This window comes from Stegostoma tigrinum, chromosome 4, assembly GCF_030684315.1.
Source record: "Stegostoma tigrinum isolate sSteTig4 chromosome 4, sSteTig4.hap1, whole genome shotgun sequence".
NCBI lineage: Eukaryota > Metazoa > Chordata > Chondrichthyes > Orectolobiformes > Stegostomatidae > Stegostoma > Stegostoma tigrinum.
This window is the reverse complement of record NC_081357.1, coordinates 59811836-59835948: the sequence shown is the minus strand read 5'-3', so window position 1 is coordinate 59835948 and position 24113 is coordinate 59811836.

Sequence of the window (24113 nt, the reverse complement as noted above, 5' to 3'; positions counted from 1 at the left end):
ACTCAACTAGGCTACCTTTTGCCCATGGAGTCATATAGCACGGAAACAGACCCTCAGTGCAACTCAGCCATGCCAATCAACTTCCACAAGTAAACTAGTCCCACTTGTCTTTATTTGGCTCATATTGCCCTAAACCATTTTGATCTTTTATCTATCCAAATGTCTTTTAAATGTTGTAACTGTACCTGCATCTACCACTTCCTCTAGTAGTTCATTCCACTCATGAGCTACCCTCTGTGTGAAAAAGTTGCCCTCAGGTCCGTTTTAAATCTTTCTCTTCTCACCTTAAAAAATGTCCCCGAGCTTTGAACTCATCCACCCTAGGGAAAAGGCCTTTGCTATTCATCTTAACTACGTCCTTCATGACTTTATAAGCCTCTGTAAAGTCACTCCTCAATCTCTTATGCTCTAGTGAAAAAAAACCAGCCCATCCTTATAATTCAAATCCTGGTGGCCATTTACAAAGAATTGGCTGTGGGATGATATGGATTGGTACCAGAATATTTTTTAAAAAGTGCCAGGCATTTAAAAATTACAGTTAATTAATGATCATATGAACACAATAAAGAGGGATGATCTAACTTTGGGAAACTGGGACATGGAAATGTTTTGGTTAGAGATGATGAATGACAAAGGCAAAACGTCACTTGTAGGAGTGATGTATTTGCTCCCTAGCAGTAAATACAAGCTGGAGTGGAGTGCTAAGGAAAAATATACTCGAAGTTTGTCAAAAAGTAACTAAATAATCATGGGAGATTTTAGTCTTACAGATAATCACTAGAACCGAAACGTTAACTCTGTTTTCTCTCCACAGATGCTGCCAGATCTGCTGAGTTTTCTCAGTGATTTCAGTTTTGCTTCTGATTTGCAGCATCCACAGTTCCTTCAGTTTTTTTATCTGGCCATTCAGTCTATATCCTTCTGTAGACTAGGACCTTCTTCCTCATTGTGATCAATCTTCATGTCATCTGCAAACTTACTACACATGATCACCTTCTTGGGAAAAAAATCTCTCAAATTTGCTGGAGATGACCTCACCTTGACAAAGACATGCTGACGAAGTTTAAGAATTGCATTATTTTGTGCAGAGAATGAAGTTTGTCCCTCTTCCGATAGTCCCCAACTATCATGATATTCCTTTCTCCTCACACTCTTGAATTGCTTCCTGTACTGTGTTATCATGTTCAGTCAGTTGTCTCATCTACCCTGCAGGCACTATTTGGGCTATTACAAATATTCAATAACAGTTTCCGACTGTTTATTCATGGCTTGAATCTAAGATAATTGTTATCAGAGTAATGATGCCTTTGTCAAAGTTTCTTCAAATGAGCAATGACGTTGTGATGCCTGCCACAGATTTTATTTTGCTAATAGTGTAATATTATGGATGGTATTCAAAACCATGATGCCTGCATTCATGGTGCTCATTAGAAATCAGAGCAATTCATTCGTACTCTGTAATCTTAGCACACTAATAACATACGTACCTTAGTGCTTTTGCTAAAGATGCCCTATAATCTACAAAGTGTCACCTGCAAAAATCAACAAAAGGTCACTGACAATGCTGGTGACTGTTTCAAATCTTATTCATAAGTTCATCTGAAGGCCATCCTAGCAATATGGCTTTCAAATGATCTTCCTTATTGATCTGTGAAAGAAAAACGGAAACATTATTATGTTTTGGTGTTAGCAAATTCAGCACTTTGTGTGGTTGCAGCATTCAATTATATACCTGAATTTATCATGCCCACTTTATACATCCTGTATCTTAATTCTAATGCAACTCTGTCTTTTAGTTCAAGCTTTCAGACAATATTCATAAATAACTTAGTTTTATTCAGGTGAAATATGAGACCTTGTGTTATTTACTAAATGAAAAATTCATGTCCTACCTTTGATATTCCATTAGCATTACCAAGAGAATGAGTTGCCCTTTTTTTGCAATAATTAATGAAGCATTGTCAAACTGTCCTACCTCCCCTCAAATACATTCTCCCTGTGAATAGTGCAAAAGTCAAGCTTTTTTTAAAAAAAAGACTTAGTGTGAAGTATGCCCGAACAAATTCCACAAGTAGAGCTTGAGTGATTTTGCACCAGTTCACTTCAATTGCCTGTGAAAATGTTACTGGGATTAAAAGAATAGAAGAACCACCACAAGTGCATATATTGATGCAATAAATTTTCAGTTAACTCTTGGTGCTCAGTCACTCCTTCCCAATTAAATGTTATGTTTGGTCATGATCTTGCAGGGAAAAATGATGGGCATTTGGAGAGGTAACCTATATTCATAGTTTGTGAAATATTTGGTTTTACATGCCTCAACTGAATGAAAAATTCTTCCACCCACAAAAAAATTTCCCTGCCTGCTGTAGTTGAAGCAATGTTGAGAAAGGTAAGAAAATATGGTGAGAATAAAACAAAGCAGGATCACGATTTCAAGTAATTTTTTTCCAATATTCATTTCAAGCCTCAGATGGTGACTTCAGGATCTCGCCATTGAGCAGCAACAACCCTATTTTCAAGCCTTTGCATTTCATCAAATTCCTAACACATCTCATTGTTATGCCAGTTTAAGGCCCTTTCCTTCCCTGAGCAAATAGGTGATGTGACTAATTCATGATATGCAAAACATAGCTGGTGGGTGCAGGTCATCAAATGATTCATAGAATCATGTAAACTCTAGAGTGTTGAAACAAGCTATTCAGCCCATCAAGTCCATACTGACGCTCTGAAGACCATCTTATCCACACTACTACCCTGTCCCTGTAATCCTGCATTACTCAAGGCTAATACACTTGTCCTACAGATCTCTGAATACTATGGTCAATTTAGCACAGGCAATCCATCTAACCTGCACGCCTTTGGAGAAACCAGAGCACCCGGAGGAAACACACGCAGACACAAGGAGAATATGCAAACTCTACACAGACATTCGTCCAAAGGTGGATTTGAATCTGTGTCCCTTACACTGTGAGGCAACAGTGCTAATCACTGAGCCACCATCCTGTCCCAGATTGATTGTCCTGGTCATCATCAAGCAACTGCTTGTCCACAACAAAATCCTTGCATGGTCTATGGCTACAATCCTCCTCAATCTTTTGTCCACTTCAGTGCATATTGGCAAATCACAAGACTCACCAAATCATCATTCCTGCTCTTTGGCCAACCCTTTGACCACTACTTCAATCCTTCAACATATTCTGGAATTCAGGGACAAATATGGCTTGGATTTTTCTGCTGAGGTACACTGATATGTTCACAGGGACACAGATATATCTAATGCAGCTATTCAGGATAATATGATGCTTTGCTGCTCTCATAGCGCTGACTCACTTAGGCTTACTTGGGGCAGTGTCTCATCTAATTTCCTTCCTGACTACAGGCCTTCGATGTGTGGCAGCAACTTCCAGAATTGGAAGTCAGTACCATAATCGACATGCTCAAAGCGATCACTATGCATTAAACAATAGTGTGGCTGTGTGTGCTCACAGCCATGTAACATAGATGGAACATTGCTTGGGAGCCAACATCCTGTCTACTCTTCATATTGCCTTCTTAGGGCATATTCACTTACTTCAGCACTGACTGAAGGGCTACCAGGCTCTGTATGGGTCACATTGCTTTCTTAGTGTACAGTCTTCAGCACTTAATAATAGGCTGCCAAACTGACTCTTGCATTGATTCTTAGTACAGACAAAGAAGTGGGCAGCTAGTGACAGTGGGGTGTATCGAATAGTTAGGAGGGTAGGCATACCACTCTGCTCCAACAAATTTAAACCTGCAATGTGTACCCACAGTTTACAAGGCAAACATACTACGTGTTCTTCAAGCAAATGAGCATCTTTGAAAGGCCAAGGAGTGTCGTTCTTTTTGGGATGAAGAGGGACGATGGCCAGTTAGGGAGCACCACCACAGTGAGTCAAGGAGTTGGTCCAATTTCAGTTGGCCAGACACAGTCAGTCACTTGGTCCCACTAGAGTACAGGGAACCATATACCTGCAGTCCGGAGTTTGGGCGATGCTCAGCCATGCAAGTTAAGTGCAAGTAATCCAGGAATTGCAAATAGGTCTTGGGATGCTGTTGAGGCACTGGCCCATACTGAGGACCAGAAGGTGGGTATTGTGGAAGTGAATAGCAGAGCATTTGTTGGTGACCTAGGAGCAAAAGAAGGAGGTGAGACTTCCCCAGTGAGAGAGTAGGGGGTGCAAACAGCAGGAAGATTCAGTAGTTTGGGAAGATGCAGTCAGTGAGGCCTATTGAGCAGATAGGAGGCAAGCAGCAGTGAGGGTTGTAATCCACCAGACTTTGTGATTGGTGGTTGCTAAGGCAGAGTTACAGTGAGCAGTGTTCCTGCAAGTGTGAGGCTGCAGAGAGAAGGTGGTATACTTGTGGAGCACAGAAAATCATTGACTTTTTTCCTGTACTGCTTCAGACAGAACCCCACACTGAGCCAGGCACTGACCAGACTGGCTTTGTCTGATGGTCTGGTCTCCCATGGTGGTTAACTGTAAAAGAACGACCCTCTGCTCTACTACCATGTCTACTGTGACTTCCAGGTCCCTGCCCACTAATGAATTTCCTTTTCCCCAAGTGAGGTGTGGAAAACAGGGGCTTGAGAACCAGAGTGTGAGGGTTTATTCTCAGTTTGCAGTATCTGATGAGGTATACTGCTGGGCTTTAAATATGGGATCAGCAGCATTAAATAGGTGCAGGCAGCAGAGATCTTCTGAAATCCTCCAGAAATGTGCTCAAGTCCAGGACTGAATTAATATTGAGGTGAAGAACCGAGGAATGGGAGCAGCCTTCTGAAGGGGAGGGTGAGGACATTGAGTAGGAGGAAGATCTCCTTGTGGATGACAGAACTCAGTACTATAGGCCCCTACAAGGTGGACAGGACCTGATTGACACTCAGTTCCAGTTATTGCGCGGGGTCCCGGTGGCCATCATGGACTATCATGGTCAAGATGCCAGCATTTGACTTGTGGTTTGATTGTGAAATGCAGCCTCTATTCATTTACCAGCTGGTGGGTGTCAACAAAAGCTTATGTTGGAGCTTGTCCAGACATTTGCCTGTATGTGAAGCTCCCCTAATGGACAATGACAAGTTTGGGTGACCACTAGGTAGCGGGAAAAGGTCTCAGAGACGATCTTCAGATGGGTTGTATCAAATGATAGCTAAAGTTTGTGCTGTACTGATAAATGATGATTAAGCTGAGAGAATTGGGTTGTGTGTATGAGGGAGTGTCAGCCATACTCAGCTACGTGCCATCAACTACGTTGCTTTGTGGCTGATGTGCCATTAGTTGTCAATGAGGGGCAATGCTATATTGCCAACACTAGTCTGTGTGCACAGAAGCTTCTCAAAGATGGTACAACCACAAGGGATGCCAGTCTTTTGATGGTTCTCTGATGAATATCAAGTTGTTCTAGGAATGGCTCATGGTAAGATAGGGCGAGAATTAGACATGAGAAATGTCATGGAGCAGGGCAGATAGTTAATACGTTAAAAGAAAGCTCACAAGGTTTTGTGGTGAAATTCTCTCCATAAAACTCAGCACAACCTGTACAGAGCTTAAAAAAAATGCAATCCAAAGTAATTCTCTCATATCTCAAATTGGAGACCTGTAACCAGTGGTATTCCACAGGGATCTGTGCTGGGACCACTGTTGTTTGTGATATATGTAAATGATCTGGAGGAAGGTGTAGGTCGTCTGATCAGCAAGTTTGCTGATGACTCTAAGATTGGTGGAGTAGCTGATAGTGTGTGGCTTCTTCGATATCGGGGAAACCAAGCGGAGGCTTAGGGACCGCTTTGCAGAACACCTACGCTCGGTTCGCAGTAAACAATTGCATCTCCCAGTCGCGAACCATTTCAAGTCCCCCTCCCATTCCTTAAACAATATGTCCATCCCGGGCCTCCTGCAGTGCCATAATGATGCCACCCTTAGGTTGCAGGAACAGCTACTCATATTCCGCTTGGGAACCTTGCAGCCCAATAGTATCACTGTGGGTTTCACCAGTTTCAAAATCTCCCCTACACCCACTGCATCCCCAAACCAGCCCAGCTTGTCCCTGCCTCCCTAACCTGTTCTTTCTCTCACATATCCCCTCCTCCCACCTCAAGCCGCACCTCCATTTCCTACCTACTAACCTCACACCGCCTCCTTGACCTGTCCATCCTCCCTGGACTGACCTATCCCCTCCCTACCTCCCCATCCATACTGTCCTCTCCGCCTATCTTCTCGTCTGTCCATCTTCAGTCTGCCTCCCCCTCTATCCCTACTTATTTCAGAATCCTCTCCCCATCCCCCATTTGTGATGCAGGGTCTAGGCCCGAAACGTCAGCTTTTGTGCTCCTGAGATGCTGCTTGGCCTGCTGTGTTCATCCAGCCCCACACTTCGTTATCTTGGATTCTCCAGCATCTGCAGTTACTATTATCTCTGATCACGGTTTTGTGCCTATGGGTCGAACTTAGTAGCCAACATCATTGGTTGAATGTGTTCTTAGCTTTACTGATGTTTTTGCTGTCCATTAATTATTTTATTTTCCAAAATAACTATTACTGTAGTGTGCTATAATCGTTCATATAAAGCAGTACAGCAGTTCAAATGAGGATTGTAAAGGCTCGAAAGGGGACCTAGATAAATGTACAATAATGACAGCAAATGTATGAAAATACTTTGTAAGACAGGATTCATCACTTCCTTTATTTTTGATGCTTCTTCTTCTGTGTTTGAAATTATAATGGCTCTTCTACTGATGCTGCCAATACCATCTGGTTGCAGTTAGTGTTCCAGCCCCTGAGTCAGACCTTATATGGCCACCTGAGACTGGTTGACAGTGTCAATATTAAGCTAGCTGAAAGAAAAAAAATGAATGAGATCTTCATTTAGGCTACTTAATGAGATAAGAGCCAACGGCATTGCAGGTAATATAATTGGGATAAGCGAAACTTTTGCAGGATGGCAACCTGTAACTTGTGGAGTGTCACAAGGATCATTGCTTGGACCGATTGTGGCATCAAGGATCTCCGGTGAAACTGGAGTCAAGGGGAATCAGGGTGAAACGTCTCCGCTGGTTGGCATCATACCTGGAAAAAAAGAAAATGGTAGCGGTTTTAAAAGGTTAACAAATAATTTCAGTGTGGGGACAGCTCTGCAGGAGTTCCTCAAACGAGTGTCTCAGGCTCAACAAACTTCAACTGCTTCATCAAGCATCATTCCTCTATCATAAGGACATGTCCACTGATGATTACATGATGTTATGTGCCATTTATGACCACTTTGATACTGAAATAGTCCACGTCTGGATGTATCATAATTTGGACAGCATCGAGAGTTGGGCTATTACGTGATTTGTAACATTCAAGCCACACGATTGTCAGAAAATGACCACCTCAAATAAGAGAGAACTAACTCTCCCTGCTTGATATTCATTGATATGATCATCTCTGAATCTCCACTATAAACATGCTGCGGTTTGCCATTGACCTGAAACTGAATTGGTATTCAGCAGCCGTCATGGCATCACAGCCTAATGTGGGAAGAGCTAATAGGGAGGCAGATCCCCTGGTCTCTGTGATGGCAGCATTGGGAACAGGCAGCGGCGATCTCTCGGAGAGTGAGCTAAGTAATCATCAAAAACTGTTGATTTTTTAACTTTATTCCCTTATTTTTCCTGTTTTTTATTAAGAAGGACTTTAATGTTAACCATTACATTATTTTGTTTTTTCTCTCTGAAAGTAATTCTTACCTTTTTTTAAACTTTGCTTCTTTTACTACTTTGCTCCTAAGTTTTTTTGTACCGAGGTATCTTTGTACCTAAGATGGTGCTGTGTGTGGCAACATTATACACTTTTCACTGTACTCCTGTGCTTCTGTGCTTGAGCACGCATGACAATAAAATCTAAATCTAAATATAAGTGCTGAGGCTATAACGACAGATTGAACGCAATGAATTTTTCAGTAAGTAACTTATGCCTTTTCAAAGCCAGTCCACTCTCTACAAGGCACAATCAGGATTATGATGGAATTATTATATACTGTATGCCTGTAGCTCCAACAGCATTCAAGAAGATTAACATCATCAAGAACTAAGCAGCAGCTTAATTGCCTATCTGTCTACTACCTTCAACATCCGTTTTCTTCCTCATCATGCACATTGGCAGCAATGTGTATCACTTACAAGATGCACTGCAATAACTCAATAAGGCTCCTCCAACAGGACTATGCAAATCTATAACCTCTACCGCATAGAAAGGCAAGGGAGCAGATGCATGGGAGCATCATCATCTGCAAGTTTCTCTGCAAAACAAATATAATCCTGACTTGGAACTACATCATTGTTCCTTCACAGCCACTGCATTGAAATCCTGAAAATCTTTTCTGAAATATACTTTGTATATAGCTCCAGCTCAAGGACTGCAGTAGTTCAAGAAGTCAACTTACCACCACTTCACTAGGGCAGATAGGGATTATAAATAAATTTTGGCCTAGCCTCTGATGTCTATATCTATAAATAACTATTTAAAAAAGACTAATGAAAAACATTTGGAAAGGTACAAGAAGAGGTAAGTCGTGGGTCAGGCGCAGGCAGATAGGGCTGGTTTAGTTTGGGGTTATGCTCGGGGTGGACTGTTTGGACCGAAGGGTCTGTGTCCAAGCTGTATGAATCGATTACCTCCATCCAAAAAATTAGCATCATCAGACAGTGGCAAATAAATAACTACTGATAAGCTCACGTTGGTGAGTTAGTTGCAATGCTAATAGATTTTAATATGCTGAACTGATGCACCATGGATTGAAAAGATTCTGAATGAGTTCTAATGAAGACACAATGTAGAAGAATACAAAATTAACAGCTGTAATAGTCTGTATATCCAACGGAATTAAATTAATGCCAATTGAAATTTTCAAACATAAAACAACATTGAAAACTATGTTCCCTGTAGAAGTTTTTGTGCGTGTCCTGAGTGAAATCCATGGGATACTGCTATCGTGATGAGTCTGAGTTATTTGTATTGGATGCTGAAGATAATAAATTGATGTATTTTAAAATGTGTTGATTGTTTTCAAGGATCTCCTTATAGAATTAATTAAGATGTGGTAGCTTGTTTTAATACTTATTAGTAGTGTTATTTTTCATATTTCAAAATGTTGACTACCTTCACGCATATCAGATTTCACATTTTATATTCAGTCTACCAATGTTTTTGAAAGGTCTTTTTAAGGCTTCAAAGAGATCAGGCAGAGGCAACATGGTTTTGTGAAAGGGAATTTATGTCCAACCTTTTTATTGGGCTTCTTTAAGGAAGTGACATGTGGCACGGGTAGAGGGGAACCAGTGGATGTACGGAACCGGTAGTTTTACGGAAGGTATAATAATGTGTCACATGTAAAGTTATTGTGAAAAATAAATCTTATGCTGTCAAGGGTTGGTAGAAGATAAAAGATTGGATAGCAAACAGAAAGCAGACAGTAGTCATAAATGTGTCATTTTCAGGTTGATTACATGCTGTGCCACAAGGATGAGGCCTCAACTTGTCACAATTTACACAAATAACTCAGATTGAGACCAAAGATCTGAGAAATGGAGTATAATGTGGGAAAATGTGAAATCCATTTTGGTTGGGAGAATAAAAAGCAGATTCAGTAAATGGTGATAATGAGGGCCACTTTGAGATTCAGAGGGATCTGGTTGCATGAAACACAAAAGCCTATGAGGGTCTTAGGAACATAGGAACAGGAGACATTCAGCCCCTTAAGCCTGTTCCACCATTCGATGAAGTTGTGGCTGATCTGTAGCCTAATTGCATATACCTGCCTTTGGCCCATGTCCCTTAACACCTTTGCTGAATGACAATTTATCTATTTCAGATTTAAAATTCACAACTGATCAAGCATTAACTGCTCTTTGTGGAAATGAGTTTGAAACATTTACCACCCATTGTGTGTGGAAGCATTTCTTAACATCTCTTCTGAATAGCCTGGCCCTAATTCTCAGACTATATTCCCTAATCGTAGGATATCCACCAGTAGAAATAGTTTATTTTATTTGCCCTGCCTTCTTCTGTTAATACCTTAACGACATCAATCAATCCACCCAATAGCCTTCTAAATTCCAGAGAAAGTAGGCTGAATTTATATAATTTCTTCTCATAACTTCACTCCTGGAAGTCCAGGTATCATTCTTGTAAACCTATGTTGTACTCCCTCCAAGGCCAATACATCCTTCCTAAAGTGCTCTGCCCAGATCTGCTTATATCTGCAGATACAGCAAATCACAGGAAAAGCTAATAGAATGTTTTCACTGATTGCAAGAGGAACGGGATACAAAATTAGAAAGGTTGTGCTTCCGTTATACTGGGCATCACTGAGTCCACATCTGGAAGTAGCAGAGTCTTTAAATACTTTTAAGACAGCTGTAGATAGATTTTTGATCAGCAGCAGGGTGAAAGGTTATCAGGAATAGGGAGGAATGTGGAGTAATCAGATCAGCTATGATCTTACTGAATAACAAGAGCCAAATAACTTAATGCCGCTTCTAATTTGTACACAGGTTGTGATGTTGCTTGTGAAATGCCCCATATTTTCCATCAATTTCATGGTAAGCAAAGTTCCTAACAAGGAAAATTCTGAGCAAAATAAAACAATAGCTAAATGGTGATAACCACAAAATTTTGCAATCTTAGAAAGGAATGTAAAATTGCTGTCGGATAGATTAATGAACTGGCAACATAGTTTGTACATCCTTTCCTAATGTGCTTTGAGCTTGTTGGCTTGTGAGGCACATATGCACCTTACCATTTGCTGTTTGTTCAATCATTTATGTTTTAAATAGTTAACATGAGATACTCAAAAAGAAGACCTATGAGCATAATGTATTACTGGGAATAATAATTACCATCAATAAGATCAATTTGACAGGATTATTGAGGGAAAAGGAGATTAGCATTTCATTCAACCCTGCACTTCAATGTGTTTAAGCCCGGAGGGTTAGCAAATATTTTGCAACATTGCAACTACACATCTCAACATCTGCTATTTTTCCTCATTCCACCTGAGAAAACAAACTACTGAAGAAAATGTTCTGTGAAAGCACTAAATGAAAAGTAACATTGCAACTCATGCTAGAGTATTCGGAAAACTAATAGATCATTGCTGGAAGACCATCTAGTACTATGCAGGCGAAAGCTTGAGCAGAACACAGAAATCAGAACAAAAGCCTGCAGCTCCATTTCTGATCAATGAATTTGTGTCATTTTACAAAAGTTATTTGAAACTGAGAATGATCTCGCTTTCCCTTAGCCAAGTTATTCCCTTGAGCTACAGAGTTACAGATGACTGGAAAGTTTTTGAAGAAAGAGCTAAATATTTCTACCAAGATTGGGCCAAAATATTTGTTGACAGCTGAATTCAACATGGTTCATTGTCAAAAGAAATGCATCAACGAAAGTATTTTTTCATAGGTTTGACCCTCAATTCAATGGAAACAAAGTCACAAATAAGTTTAGGGGTGGGAGGTCTCGGCCATCAAAGTGCAGTTTAAGCAGATTATTGTGTGGGACAACAAAGTGTGGGACTGGATGAACACAGCAGGCCAAGCAGCATCTTAGGAGCACAATCAGTTATATAAACTTCCTGGGCTTGCAATTGGTTCTTCTAAAGCACATGTTGTAGAATGTGGATGCAAAAGCTTCAGTGGAAATGTGATTGAAGCTAACACATCAGTGGGATCCTATGAAATTGCTTTTTTTTAGACAATCACAACACAGATAGCATGAAATGCACAACTAAGGGGAAAAAAAATGATAGCATTTCCAAAGCAATCTTCATTCATATTTGGAGTAAAAATCAGCTTTCACATACATATACCTCTTATGAGTAAAAACATCCACCTTTGTTTATGCTGTCATAATAAGTGCTACAAGTAGTTTAGAATTGGACCTGGTTAGCTCAGTTGGCTGGACAGCTGGCTTGTAACATAGAGTGATGCCAATAGTGTGTGTTCTCTTCCTGCACCATGAAGGACTCTCCTTCTCAACCCAAAATATGCATTTGTATGCTTCAAAGTGTCAAAAAACTCTAATAATCTGATACCAAATATTTTAAGCTATTTGGTATTTTGACAGATTACCACTGCAAGTGCCTTTCAATATTTGCCAGCTCTACCAATATATTGTACTATACAATGCATGTTTGATGTTTCTCACTGCCAGCAAGTATGTTTGGTTCATACTTTGTCTTGGTCCTCTCCAGTGATTAGAGGTAGATAGTGTGTCATTGTAGAGTATCTCCTGAAAAGGCTCTGCTGTTAGGTAACAATAAGCATAGTTCATAATAGCAATACGTAGAACAACAGCTGGTCAGGTGTAATTACTAGGCCCCTATCAAGCTGATCTGGATATATGTGTTCCCTCTGCAAGTTAGAAGAGAGCTCCATGACACCAGTCTCAGAGAGTTGGGTGTGTACAATGGATGAAGCCAAGGTAATAGGAACATAAGTCCTACACAACTTTTACCTTATATAACATGGCGTTTGAATTTATATGCAACCAAATGAAGTAAAGGCATATAGCCATCTAATTTTGCACAAAAATATTTAAATGTATATCCTGTCTCACAATAACTAGGAGATGAAAATTTTTGGCATTAGCAAAATATGGACAATAACAAATTGGTAGTCGTTTCAAGCAACTCAGTTGGGCTTTTTTTTTAGCTTGCTCTGCACAAAAATTGAAATACAATCCCCACGCCCCTCTTTCCCCAGTATGCAAGTGTTCAAATCTTATCTTCCTTTCCAGAATCTTTGAACTGAGTCTGGAGTGTTTGCAATTTGGAAGCCTCTCTATTCCACAGAATCCTATCTTATTGCCAGGTTGCGAACAATAAACAAATGACATATGAGAAACCAGATCCAAATATCCTAAGACTGCTGTCCAGATATTTCCTGGACTCCTTTGAAATCATGGCCAGTTTCTTTGAAGAGCCTTCACAGTCACCCTCCCCCACACACAACTCACACCCCCACCCCAGCCCCACTCCCGATCAAAGCAGCAGTTCCACGCTGGCATAGAATTGTGTTCTTAATGATCTTTTTTCAGACTTATGTGATCTACAAAACTGAATTACAATTTTTGAATCTTCTACATTTTAAAATACATGTTGAGAAAAGGTCCACAGACTCCCTAAGCGATTGTTATGCACCTGCTAATTAGTTCACATATACATTGTTTCATTGCAAGAGAATTGCAATTAACTTGTAATTAATGTTCTTGAAGAGCCTGTCTGGCAGTCACTTTCCTAAAATCAGTAGCTGATTTCTAACAGTTCAGGGCCTCAGACGTTTGACAGCACAGTGCCCTTGATTTTGATACTGCAGGATCTTCCAGGCTTCCCAAGATCTGCAAAATAGGAAGCACACGCTTAATATAGGACACACATCCATTCCCTTTCCTGCCTATTTCATCAAATCTCTTGATCTTTAGTTCAGTCTTTGAGTCAAAAAACAATTCTGTAATGCACCCAGTAGCTTGATTTTGACTATTTACTAGTCATTAATAAGTTCATGGGTACATTTGGCAAGCTGCCATGTAAAAGCATAAGTTCCTAATTGGCAACGTGAAAACCAGTTATTTCCAAGACTGAAAGAATTAAAATGTTGGAAAATGTTATAGACACATACCAATCAGGATGGCACCATGTTCAAATACCAGTCTGAACAAGGTTAGTTGATCTTAGGTGGCCCAAAAGAAGCAAAAGTCAGGGCTTGGGTTCCTGGTGAATCTTCCTGGACAAAAACTCAGAAGAATTGGGCTCTGATTAATCTATTCTTTGTATTCATCGTCGAAAAGAAACATGACTTACTTCACTGGGCAAAATTCTAGGTTGCTCTTGCCTTCCTAATTATGGCAAACATTTTCAGATTATCCTAAACATTGGACTCCACTTGCAAGCATTATGCATATTGGTCCCATCTGGAAATGAAAGCTATGACATTGGTCCACTTTAATTCGATCTTTTTCAGCCTCTCTGTAATGTGCTTGCTTGTTTTTTTTGCTTTTGCACAAACCACATGCCAGTTTCAGACAGCTGCAAGCAATGATAGAAAGTAACGGCCTCTGACTACAGTGGATGATTGAATCAAAGTATGGTATATTGTTGCTCTGAGTTGCTGGTTGGCTATCAGAACTACTGCCACTACCCAGAAACTTGACCTTCATACGTATTGACTGTGAGCACTGAAAAGAACAAACAAGGGGAGTCTCACAAAATGGGGCCAAACTACAGAGTGGAGAAGGCCAAATTATTCTTTTTCTGATCAGTACTGATTAGATTTCAAAATATAAAAGGCAAGAAGAAACAATTGTGTTTTATCAATCCAATTTATAACAAAGACTTTGAAGTCATAGTTTTTATTCATATATTAATAACAATCCAATTTCAAAATGTACATTCAAAGTAATGTAACTGCTCAACACATAATCACAATACAAACTGGTTCTCAGTTTGTTGTTTTGTGCATCATGTCCAGCCATGTGAATACAGTTGTCAGCGCGTCCCTCAGGAAATAATAACATGCAGATTATTAAACATTTTATCATTTGTAAGGTGTAAAACAGATGCTAATATTTAAACAATTTAATTCACAATTGTATATTTCAAAAGTTAATTGTTTTGATATGCCAAAGAAGTGTTGTTTTCATAAATGCATTCAAAAATCCATCTAAATCTTGCTGTAAAGTATTAGAATAAATCTTTGTATTTTTGAAATCTTGCTGAATGGAAAGATGGTAGTCCTTTGATTGGCAAGATCAGATTTCCCCGCACATTTCATGTCATGACACCACAAATGGAACTCACCCCCAGCAAGTTCTTTTGTTCAGTATCTAACCAATTCTTCATTTAATGGTTGACAAGTTTTCTTGTCACCTATTGGATTATAACAAATTACTTGCAACCTACCCTTTCAGTTTTTTTTAAAATTGTTAATATATAATCTGTGAATTGTCTTGCTGCCTCTGCTCATTTCCCTTCCTCAAAACTGACATCACTGTTTAACAAAATTCTTTTATGTGCTTATCTAAAACCTTATGACAAAACAGGTACGATAAACATGATATTCTCGAGCGATGACCTCCAGGATGTTAATGTTCTCTGTCTTGAACAAGTAATGACAAATTTGACTTCAACCTAGAAGTTGTCTGCAGATGGCCTCAATCCACATTATCTTCATAGTTTACGTTTTAATTTGGAAGTCCTCCAAGACTGAACAAAAATCACATTTTTGTGTAGACCCTTTATTCATACCAGCTGTTTGCACTTTTTGCTATCTACTAATGATATGAATAATGTGGTCTCTTTTCTTCTGTTTTGTAGACAATAATGTCTATAATCTCTCAGAGGCTAACCTGACTGAGTCATAACTAATGTTTTTCCTTCAGTAATTCAGTTAGTTTGGAGACCTTTAACTAAAACATAAATATATGAATATCTTTATATCTTATTTATAAGAATGTATAAATAAGAATCTTTATACATTCTTCATACAAATGTTTATGATGTGCTACAATCTGTTGGAGTTCAATTCACTAAAAGCAGGAGAATGATAGTTTTCTCTATATACTATGATTAGTACCATAGAAATATATGGTTTATAAAACATGGATTTCTGAGAATATGATTTCATTTTTAAAGGACATTAATTATGGTGAAACATTGTCTTTTTTTTATAAATTGATGTTGAAATATTGGGTTAACAATTACAACTGTAAATAATCAATCTGGTGTTTCACAAAGATTTTCTTTAAGCTTTTGCTTTCACCTACCAATTTTTGATTGTTAATCTAAGAGCTAAATTCAACAGAAGATCTTCACATTTATGACGTTATCTCAAGATAAGGCATTACATCACGTGTTAGTGTACAGATTGTAAGCTGCAGTACAAAATTTTTCGATTGTTACTTCCTCCCCTGAATGACAACTCCATTAAATCAGAGTGCTTCCAACACTGAAGGCGCCCGAGCTGAAAGACTGTATTGTTGGGCAAGCAACTAATTTTATTATGACTGATCAATGGAGTTGAAGAGAACATACACGATGATGAGTACAAAAGAAACAGTTTGAAAATCTCAATGCTCTGAAACAAAGCTTAGACATCATTTGTTTCTCAAAACAAGGAATTTATTTTTTAAAAAAACCTATGGAAACAATTAACCCCAGTCTGCTGATAAGGCCAGGGTAGTTCCCAACAACAGCAGATGTTTGCTTTTAGATTATGTTATGCGATACTGAATTAAACCCGCTCTCAAAATTAATCTCAAAATTATCTTCTACCCTGATGTTTCAGGAGACAATAAATGTCATTTTTTGCTTTAATTTCCATGCTCTTTCCAGCAGTGCTGGGAACAAACATAAAGTCATTTGGTGGAGATGCAGTCGGCAATGCTGCAGTTCTGAAGTAGAGTCTCTATACCCATTAACTCTGATTTTTCTCCACAGGTGTTTCCAGACCTGCTGAACTTTTCCCACAATTTCTGTTTTCATTTCAGATTTCCAGCATCTGCGGTTTTATTCAGCAATTGCTCCAACTTGCCTTTATATTGCACTTTTATTGAAATAACATGTCCTAAAGCACCTCACGGTAGTTTCTGAAACAAGATTTGACATAAAACGCTGTCATCGGGTATTAAGCCAAATGACCAAAACTTTAGTCAAGTATTATCTTAAAGAAGGAAAGAAAGGTAGTGAGATGAAAGTAAAAGGAGAGAGGATTCTAGTGTTTACATCATAGGCAATTGAATGCATTGCAATCAACGGTGCAGTGATTCAAATCAGAGATGTGCAAGAAGCCAGAATTAGGTGAGTGCAGATATTTTGGAAGGTTGTGGGCTGAGGACATTACTTGAGGTGGGCCAAGGCTTCCAAAGCGTTAGAAATCAAGACAAAGATTTTTAGAATCAAAGCATTGTTAAACAAAGATCCAACTTTGGTCAGTAAGTACAGGGGTGTTGAATGAACAAAACATTTCACAGGTCAAGTTATAGGTAACAGAGGTGCGGATGACCTTCAGTTTATGGACAGTAGAATCTGGAAGGCTTACCTGCAGCATGTTGTCAGCTGTAGAGGTAACAGCAGATGAGCTGAGGCAGAGATGGACAATGTCGCAGAGGTAGTAAAAACCGAAAGAACTATGGACGCTGTAAATCAGGAACAAAAACAGAAGTTGCTGGAAAAGCTCAGCAGGACTTCCAGCATCTGCGAAGAAAAAATCAGAGTTAACATTTCGGGTCTGGTGACCCTTCCTCAGACCAGAGGTGGTGTCTTGACCATGCAGTTCTGATATTGCAAATTTTTAAGAAAAGTTACAAATCTGGGCATGTTTAAAGTCTCCAGTTGAGGACAATCAGAGATTACAGGTGATAGAACAAAAGATAAAGAGAGGTAAATGTTATAGGTCCAGGTGTTAACAGCAGAAAATGGATTAGAGCTCAGTTGAAAGCAAAACTAAGAAGATTTGGGTGATGTTGGTGAGTGAGCATTGGGTGGGGGCATGAAGAGGTATAGACAGGCAGGGGAAATGAAATAAAGGATAAAACTATCAGTCTGAAATTATTAAACTCAATATTGAGTCAGGAAGGCTTTAAAGTGTCTGAATGGAATGTTAAGGGGCTGTTTCCTCAACTGAATCATTGCAGCAGACCTAGGACAGAAATGTGACCATGAGAGCAAAATTAGGTATTAAAATGGGAAACAGCTGGACGACTGGGGTCCAGCATCTAGACTGAGTATAGCAGTCACCTTGTCTGTACTTGGTGTCCTCATTATAAAGCAGACTCAGTTGTGAACACTGAATATCATAGACTAGATTGAAAGAAGCACATACAAATTGTTGCTTTACCTGGAGGGAATGTGATAGTGGACAGTGAGGTGGGAGAACTGATTGTCACAGCGTCCTCAACTATACATCCTCCACCCTATTTTTGTGAGGATTCCATTCCATTCTCCCAGTTTATTTACATTACTACCTTCCACAAAGATGCTTCCAACCTGTCTTCCTCTTTTCCCCTCTAGCAATGATTCCTCCCTCCTGTGTTGCACAGGGCCCTCAATCATCTCGAGCTCCTTTACTGTGTTTTAGACCTCACAGGTCATCTTTCTCCCAGAACGATGATAGGACTCCCTTGTCCTTACTTTCCACCCCACCAGCCTCCATAATAGGAGGATAGAAGGATCATTATCTTCTATTTCCATCACACAACAAAATGTTGCAACCATCAAACAATTATTCTCACTCTTTCGTCAGAATTCTAAATGGGTCATCACCCCCGGTCCACTCCTCCATCACCCCCAATACTTCATTTCCATCCCATGGCACCACGACATGCAATCACAAGAGATACAACACTGTAACAAAGTGTGAAGCTGGATGAACACAGCAGGGCAAGCAGCATCTCAGGAGCACAAAAGCTGATGTTTCGGGCCAAGACCCTTCATCAGAGAGAGGGTCTAGGCCCGAACTGTCAGCTTTTGTGCTCCTGAGACTCTGCTTGGCCTGCTGTGTTCATCCAGCTTCACTCTTTGTTATCTTGGGTTCTCCAGCATCTGCAGTTCCCATTATGTCAAATACAACTGTCTCTTTTACTTCTTCACTTCTCACTGTCTAAAGGCTTCATTCATTCTACATATATTACACAAAGTTGGTAAGTGGAAGCAAGGATTTCTATGATAAATTTCAAAGGAGCAGATGTACTTACACCCTAAAGTCCTAGTAGCCATGCTTGATCAAATGTAGTTGTGCTTATTGTTATCATGAGATAAAGCTTTTTATTATCTCAGAACAGTGTTTCTTTTGTAGATACTCTGCAGAGGTTGTGTATTCTCAACTTTTCATGATTGGACAGGCCCAAGTTAAAGCAAAGATAAAGGAAGATTCATGACAGAAACTTACCCGAAACAATCCTTGGCAGGACACATTCTGACACAAGTGGGAAAATACCGCAAGGCTCAACTGTGCAGATTTTAACACCACCACATAGGGAAGTGAAGAAAAAGTCAAGTGAGAGTTTACCACTGAAAACGTGACAAATTCAAGAAGACATGGACATTCAGTCAGCAGCTAAAATGTGATTACTGATAGAAGGAGGCAGCAGAATCACAGAAACAGCGATAAGGTAAGTTCAGCATTCCAAAGGCAAAAATTAACTCGGAAGCTGATAAAAAGTCAATAAAAGTGGAGCTGGAAAAGCACAACCAATCAGACAGCAACCGAGAAACAGAAAAGTCAATGTTTCAGGCTGAAACTCTTCATCAGGTCTGGGGGAGGGGAAGTGGCGTCCCGAAATATATAGAGGAAGGTGGTTGGGGCTAAGGGTAGAGTGTGTGTGATGGAGATAGGTGGGCGCATGTAGGGGGTTATTGTGGTTGTCATCGGAAAGGGCGGAGTTGACAGGTGAGTAAGAAGACGGACGGGTTGCGGGTGGAGAGATTTTGAAGCTGGTGAAGCTGATAAAAAGTGTTGGGACAAGAGATTGGACTGGGAAAGGAGAGCAAAAATCTAGGTAATACAGAGGCTTTAGTGAGGGAAGCTCTGTGAGGAGAAACTGAAGGCACCAGGAAGCAAAATTCGACTTCCTTCAGGGAAAAAAATACGTTTTCTAAAAAACACATAGACCAGAATGGGAAAGCAAAGGGGTGTAAAACGAAGTTCTCATCCTTTGTAATAAGTATCACCACCATTGACATTAGGATCCAAAAGGTGCAGCCATAAGAAACAATGAAAAAGGCTGAAAAAAAAATTAAACTGGCACTACAGCATCAGAAAGATATTTGTTTAAGCTTAAAATGCACAAATGCAAAGAAATATAGCAGAAGTTCCTAGCAGAATATATTCTGGAGGAGTTAGAGATTTAATAGGATTGGGGCTAAGGAGCGATCTCCACGTGAAAATTGAAAAGGCCATTGACAAAGAACTTTATTTTCAAGTTTGTGTAGAAGGAAGCGTTTGGAGCTTTCAGATATGAAATGTGGAAAAATGCAAGTTTTATCCAGGAAGAAGTTAAAAGAAAACGCTATGTTGGCTTCAGAAGGTGGAAAAACCCCAGATGAAGCTGATTGTAACAACTTTGATCATTTGAACAAAAAGGGAAAGATATGAAAAAAGCATGTAAGTCCTGCAAACACAATAACAATTACAAAGAAACAAGTTCTTGAAATCTTGAAAGCTGTAAACCAGTTCAGAACAGCCAACAATACAAGTTAAAGTTTTATTAACGTGTTAATATGGACAGCAATATTAAGCTTTCGAAGCTTTTAAAATAAAGGTAACGATGCATAGAAGGTGGCAAGCTCTTCCATAGTTTAGTTTAAAACAGCATTGGGGAATGTTAAAATACATTAAAGATAAAGATTAAAAAACAGAAGATTTAAAGCAACATTAAAATGATATGGATTTAAAATACTGCCGTGGTGATAAGATTAATCAGCATATTGGAAGAAAGACACAATGCTTTCTGGCTGATTCAAGGTCGGAGGTACATCATGGAGATCAGAAGAATTGATTCCATGTTTGTGACAAATTATAAGATACAGCATTGTCTCTAAATCAGACCCTTTTATTGCCAAACAAACAAATAAAGAAACTTACAGAAAGAGTCAGCCACTTTGTACTTTGAGCCTGCTCCACCATTCAATGATCATGGCTGGTACTCTAACTTAATTATTTCTCTTCATAGCCACTTGATATCTAAAAATACATTAATTATACAAAGGCTACACAGCCTCAGTGCCATGTCATGTTAGAAGCCTGTCTATGGGAATTTTTTTTCCATTCATTTGTGTGATGCAGGCATCGCCGACTGGCCAGCATTTACAGCCCATCCTTAGTTGGCTTTGAGAAGCTGGTGGTGAGCTGCCTTCTACTCTGGGCACGGGGAAATGCTATTCTTTCCCTCATGCCCAGAGAAGCATAACAGCTACTCATTGCTGAACGTGGGAGTGTAGCTTGTTGGAAAGCCTCCACAGGGTTGAACACAATAACATTATTGAAGGCTGATTAAACAACAGTAGGAACTAAGAATAAACCAGCAATAAAAAGCTGCTTTGGCCTCTGGGAATAACCAGGGGCTGCTTACCTTCTACACAACAACAAATTTACAGTCAAGCCATGACTATTTTATTTATCTCAGATATATTAGGTAGTAGGGTCAATTAGGTCCTGTCTGGCTTGTTGTGTCTGATACAGAAATGTTTTATCATGAAGAAGATTAAGTTGCCCTGATCAATGTCGTCATCTTCCTCCTTGGAGGACTGATGTTGCTGTCCCATTCCTTTAGTGTCTATCAGATCTGTCTTTGCCTGCTCCTGTTTACAAAACGTTTAATATAATAATTATGCATGCTGTCTGAACTGTATGCAAACATCTCCCCCTCTGACTGATTTAAGTTTCAGAACTTCATCTTAAGGAGACATATTGTCTTTTCCAAGATAAAGCTGCTGGAAGAATGGGCTGTGATGTATCAAAGTTTTGTTTGAGTCAGAGAGTTTTCTTACAAGGTCATTAGCCTTATCTTGCAGTAACTACCCTGATAATGCATTTGGCCCTTGAAATGAAGCAGAAACATGAGAGGTCTCAAGGATATCGGCATCATGGCAGCTCCCAGAGTGCCCAGTGCAGGCCTCTAAGATGTTCCAATGATCACAGATGACTTGAACACTGATGAATAGGATCCCTTTCTTGTTGACGAAGTTGGCCACATTATGATATTGCTCTCTCAATACAACATGTGTACAATCTTTAGTACCCTGCAGGAGGAGAAGCCAGCTATGTTGGCAAAGTCTATAACTCAGACTGTAGCCCTGGTGTTTTCATGGGGAAACAAGATGCTGTGGTGTGATCTGTCACAAATTGCATCAGCATCAAACTTTACATATTTGAGAGTTGGAGATATTGATTCTCCACAGGTCCCTTTTAGACCTTTGGAAACAGACAGCTGCAAAACATTTCACACTGCTGTCACCTTGACTGACGCTAGGATAGAATGGCCACCTGTCTCTTCAGATTGAAAGGCCCACTCCAGCAGATGGCATGGTTCTGTAACGGTGCCCTGTCACTTTCTCAGTCTACAGTGGCAATTCACCTGACTCATCTGGAAGAAATAACACTGAAGGTGAATGGCTGGGTCTCCTGTACCTCCTCCTCATCCTGGGGGGACCTGCAATTGTGACTTCTTTATATGGAGGCTTTCTGGTCTTGCTGGTACGTTTATTCCTTCTTAACCTGTCTATGTTTTTGTAGTACCATGGTTACATTGATAATCATGCCTGCTGTGACCTGATCTATAGATCCTTTGGTTAATTAAAAGCAAGATGCAGTAGGTATTTAGTCATATGAGCAGTTAGCATTTGCATTATTCACAAGTGATAATTTAGCATGGCCCTCCGTACACTGAGAACTCTTTCACAAAAGGCAAAGCAATATCTGTACACGGACCTTTAACATTTTGAAAATTATTCTAACGCTTTCAGTGCAAACCATGGCATGCAAATACTGTCAGATTCAGCAGTACATTTACTATCACCCACATCACCCAAAGAAAGTGGCATTGTATCTAAGGAGATGTTGCAAAATACTTAAAATATAAATTAGGATAAAAACATTCCGTGGCGCCTATGAGACATTCGGTTGTTTTTATGAATTGTGACCTACACATCCCTCTTTTAACGACACCTGAGATTACTTTGCTTTATAGGGATGATTGGGATCAATTAATAATGTCATACGACATGGGCAAAATAACTTGTCATCATGACTGTTTTTCACATAGTTGGTCACTGCATGCGTTTCAAATGCAGGATTCTGTAATTACAGACATCAGCAAGCTAGCAAGATTCTTATCTCTATAGTTAAACCTAGAGGTAACTTGGACTTTTTTCTCCATGAAATCGAAAAACTAATTCTTACTAATCTCATTATATTCTCTTATTGACTCTCCATGGCTAAAGTCATTGAAGAGAGGAGTTATATTTGCTACTTTCTGCTGAGAAGGTTTGAGAACTGAAGGTCTTTTGAACTGTTATTACCAACACCTCTCTGCAACCACCTCTTTTAAGTCCCTAGGATACAGGCCGTCAGACCCTGGAGTCTCGCCAAACCTTTCATTCTGATGTTTTTCTCAGCATCTTTACCTTGTTGATGCTGATTATTTTACATTTTTCTCTCCTGTGCTCAAAATACATGGGGACAGCAGACAAATCTAACCTAGAAAATGAACAAATCATCTGAGAAAATCCATGCACAGGGACAAACAACCAAAGAAAAGTCACCCATGCTGACAATAGGATGAAATGGTGATGAGCTGATCTGTGGCTTCACTTATGACACTGCTATCACTGACAAAAATCTTTGATTTACATCCATGTAAGGAAAGTAAACATGCAAACTGGGACATTTCTTAAAGCAAATTGTTGGGACACCGAATGTTAAATGAAAAAAAAGCACAACACTATTGAGACCAAAACATCATCGTACCCAAAACTGTTCTGGGTCAATAGACAATAGACAATAGGTGCAGGAGTAGGCCATTTGGCCCTTCGAGCCAGCACCACCATTCATTATGATCATGGCTGATCATCCATAATCAGTATCCTGTTCCTGCCTTATCCCTTTAACCCGTGATTCCACTATATTTAAGAGCTCTATCCATATCTTTCTTGAAAGTATCCAGAGAGTTGGCCTCCACTGCCTTCTGGGGCAGAGCATTCCATATATCCACCACTCTCTGGGTGAAGAAGTTTTTCTGCAACACTGTTCTAAATGGCCTACCCCTTATTTTTAAACTGTGTCCTCTGGTTCTGAACTCACCCATCAGCAGAAACATGCTTCCTGCCTCCTGGCTGTCCAATCCCTTAATAATCTTATACGTCTCAATCAGATCCCCTCTGGTTCAATCTGATACTGCAGGATACTACTACTTGTACCGATTTTTGTGCTTTAATGGGCACCTTATCCACCTGAAGAACTCTGCAGGTTAAAATCAGCGATATTTGTGAAGCATCGGTGTGCCAGCTGGTGGATGTGCCCCCGCCTCAACATCTCGTCTTTAACTAGCCATTTG